The sequence below is a fragment of the Parasteatoda tepidariorum genome, chromosome 6 (genome assembly GCF_982258835.1).
Source record: "Parasteatoda tepidariorum strain Cologne lab strain chromosome 6, Ptep-v5.0, whole genome shotgun sequence".
In the NCBI taxonomy this organism is placed as follows: Eukaryota; Metazoa; Arthropoda; class Arachnida; order Araneae; family Theridiidae; genus Parasteatoda; species Parasteatoda tepidariorum.
Genome location: NC_141760.1, coordinates 14,074,241 through 14,078,587, shown reverse-complemented (window position 1 = coordinate 14,078,587; position 4,347 = coordinate 14,074,241).

The window sequence follows — 4,347 nt, the reverse complement described above, 5'->3', positions numbered from 1 at the left end:
GTTAGTTCTGTTTATAAAAAGTACCAACTAGCGGAACCTCTTTAACGGAGACCTTGAGTTCCGCGGAACACCATAAGGAAACCGTCGGTCCAACTTCTCAGGATCGCAGAACATGATCCAATGTGATCACCCAAAAATTTAAAGACAAATGTTATCTTTATACGTACTTTCCCATTTTCTTGATTTAAAAGGTATGAGCAGATAAATGCTTACAGCGTTGTTGGAAAATCAAGAAAATATATTGATATTTAAAACTCACTAATAGATATTCGTTTAACCCTTTCTAGCAACACGAATTCTGGTAGAACAGTTTTAGTCCAGCAACACATTGGCAACTGTGACACAAGAAGCGATTAAGTTTTAGTTAAATTAAATAAAAGTTGAAGAAATTTAGTCACCCTACCAGCAGGTCGAATTTACCAAAAAATAAAGCATTAAAATTGGCAGTAAAGATGCAATCATTATTTTTAATACAACTTACAATAATAGAAAAAAATATAGATTAAGATAAAAAAAATAAATAGTTAAACTGAAGTATAACTGTAATCGGTTGGCGATGCATGAATCGAATCAGGGATCTGATTTACTTGATTCGAATAGTAATTTCAATCATTTTAATCGAATAGCTTGATTTGAATCAGTCATTTCTAATCCAGTTCAGGTGCTCAGTCTCCTACTACATGCACGCACAACGGTGCTTTGCTGTTACTGTGACACACAACATTGGTCGGTAACATACAGACCTACCCTAATGAAAAAATCGAGGTATAAATGAGGTATATTTTAAAGGTATAAAGGAGGTTGTTATTTAAATACGTCATAAGGTTGAAAAGGAGGCAAATGAATACCTTAAAATCAACTTCAAATATACCTCCAGAGGTATATATGCTTCAACCTCAGGTATGAAATTTTATGCTTGTAGAGGTTTACATTTATCAACCTGTGGTGTGTCATTTTACACTTCTGGTTGTTATAAATCAACCTCAGGTGTATTTTGTTCTACCTCAGGTAATTATTTTTAAACCTCAGGTATATAATTTTATGCTTGTAGAGGTATGTATTTATCAACCTCTGGTGAGTCATTTTACACTACTGGTTGCTGTAAATCAACCTCAGGTGTATTTTGTTCTACCTCAGGTAATTATTTTTAAACCTCAAGTATATAATTTTATGTTTGTAGAGGTATATTTTTTTCAACCTAAGGTGTGCCATTTTACACTTCTGGTTGTTATAAATCAACCTCAAGTGTATTTTGTTCTACCTCAGGTAATTATTTTTCAACCTCAGGTATATAATTTTGTGCTTGTAGAGGTATATATTTTTCAACCTAAGGTGGGCCATTTTAAACTTCTGGTTGTTATAAATCTACCTGAAGTGTATTTTCAACACTTGGAAAGGTTATTTTTTTATTAACGCCATGTGTTCTATGTTCTACCTTAAGTTATTATTTCGTAACCTCAAGTATATATTTTTGTATTTTTAGAAGTATTAATTTATCAACCAAAGATGCGACATTTTACACTTCAGGCTTATGTAGCTCAACCTAAAGCTTTTTTTTAAGCCCTTACGAAGGTGTAGGTGAGGTGTAACACGGACCACCTAGTTTCCTCACTAAATAAAAAATATAACATATATAAAGATATTGTATATATTATATGAAGAATAATGTATATCATTAAATTTTTTTCACTAGTAGAGATCTTCATTTATCAACCTTAAGTTTTTAACATTAAACCTTCGGCAGTATTTGCTTCTTTTGTTAAGCTATAAAAGAAAGTTTCAAATGTATAATTCTTCTGTCATTTTAATAGATTGAATTAAAACATCTTAAAATAACACTTATCCAAATTCTACAGTTAGTAACAATCATTTATGGGAACTCATACTCGTATTTTTAGAAGATAGTTGTCTAAGGTGCTTGAATTTTTTTAAAAGCTATAAAACTACAAATTTAAATTATTAATTAGTCAGCTGAAATTCAAATTGCTTTTATTAAAATTTCATTTTTTTTTTTTTTTTTACAAACCAACAAAATAATTTTAAACACTCTTTCCGTCTACCTATTAAAATTTGTAATAATCGGAACCTAAAAGAAAAAAAAAAAAAAAAAGAATTAGTAAGAATGTCATATTTACAATAATAGTGGCAGGTTTCAAAATATTAGAAATTGTTTTTTTTTATGATTTAAACTAACTGGTTGAAATTAATTTTCTTTTTCAGATAAATAGTATTACTCTTCTGCCATTTCTATTCAATCCTCGAAGCTAATAAGCATGACAGGTATCACAACCACAAAATGAAATACCCTGAAGACAGTACTACCATTAAAAACATTTACAGAAATTCAAATATATAATTCCAATCTTATTATGCAATTTTAACACTTTTTATTTTTCTTTACATCTGGTAACATTATGGTACTTGTAAGTTTGATAATTAGATTTTCTTTCCTTTTTTCTTACAAATCTTTATACTCAATAAACCTAATAGCTCCTATATAACTTATAATACCTAGCAGGACAAAACTAATAGTTAGTTGTTACAAATATGTGTTTAAATATAAATACACATCCCATAGAATGAAATTCAAAAAAATGCAGATTACTTTCAACAATAAACGTTTTTATTTGCAATTGATTTTATTCAATTCAGGATTAAAATTGTATACTATACTGACTTATTTCTAAAAAATTTAAGATTTCCGAAATTCGCACATTTTTGAAGTAGTGAACCATGAACAGCTGCATAAAAATGCTCATAACCTTGAAAAAAAAATTCATATAAACTTGAAATCGGATTTAATTTAATTCTGCTCAATATTCTAATAAGTAATAACAATCTGCTTAGTAAATAATTAACGTGGGTAAATTACGAAAAAATAACATGTAGTGAAAATAGCAGTTTTGTGATCAAACATGAAGAAGTGAGCTAGTACAGTTACTAGTTTTCAATTATCAAATATCTAGCAAACTATTGTTATCAACAATTACATAAATTCAGTAGTTTATTAGGAGGGATTACTTTTTCTTTTAGGTATAAATTCAGAACGATTTCCTAGGGGAAGGTTGAGCAGTTAGTCTCTTCTTCTGCACCGCTGAGCATGTGCTATTTACAGCCCAGGTCATCTCAAAGTAATATTAGGGAACTTAGGATAAGCTCTGTAAATCTCTCTCTCTCTGTGTCTGTGTGTGTGTGTTACAAAAAGAAATTGCAAGTTAATCAGACTTAAAATGCAGTTTTATTATACATATTTTCACTCATAAACAACAAAATAAACTTTGCAACAGATATCCAAGCAAACGATAAGCATACAGCTATAGTAGAATTGCAAAGCAAAATTGCTATTTTAAAAATCTTTCAAATTTCAATGATTTATTTATAAGAGAAATTATTAGCATTTTCAGAGCCTGACTAAGGCAGGGGCATAAGGGGCAGTTGCCCCGGGCCCCCACATCAGAGGGGGCCCCAAATCAAACAGAAAGTTTATTTTACGTTTCCTTCTATATAGAACTTTTTTTTAAACAAATATCAGTACAGTGTAAAATCCGTCAGTTTTATGTTAGCTTCTTCATTATCTATCGTATAAACACAAAAAATCTATATTTCGTAAATCCATGGCTTCTTAGGGCGGAATTCAGCTAAGTTTTCGCAATTACGATGGAAAAATTTGGCCCATAAAAAGCCTGTATTTCTGCATATCGCAAAATTTGATATATATTAGAAAAAATACGGGCTTCTGATTAACTTAATTGAGCTATCGTAATTGTGAAAATATAGCTGAATTCCGCCTTAACGGTAGCCAAGGTTATGAATTTTTCTCAGCTAGATAACAAAGTTAACAATCAAAAAACATAATTTCGGAAACTGCCTTCGCATGACGGACATAGAATTGTCAGAAGATCAATAAAATGGACAGAACGATATTTCGTCTGACGATCGGAGGTGGGAGGGGGACTTTATTGCTTTTTTAGATTCTAGTAAATTTTCTTGTTATATATTTATAATGAGGTGAAAAATTGAAATACTTCCATAAATTTCGGTTATTCATTGCTAAAGTAGTGAAGCCGAGGGGGCCCATAAAGAAGTTTTTGCCCCGGGCCCCAATTAGGCTAAGTCGGGCCCTGAGCATTTTACTCAATTAATCAGCTTGCATACTGCTACGTTAAAACCTATACATTTAAGCAAAATAAAAAGAATAGTTCTATTTGAATGAATTACCAACAAAATATACTGTGCATAACCTGCTGTAACGATTCACCAGTAACGTTACCTTAAACAGCGGCGAGAAATATCTCGCTTGTTCTCTCTTATTGCTAATACCTACAACAATAGCCTCTAAGAATATCC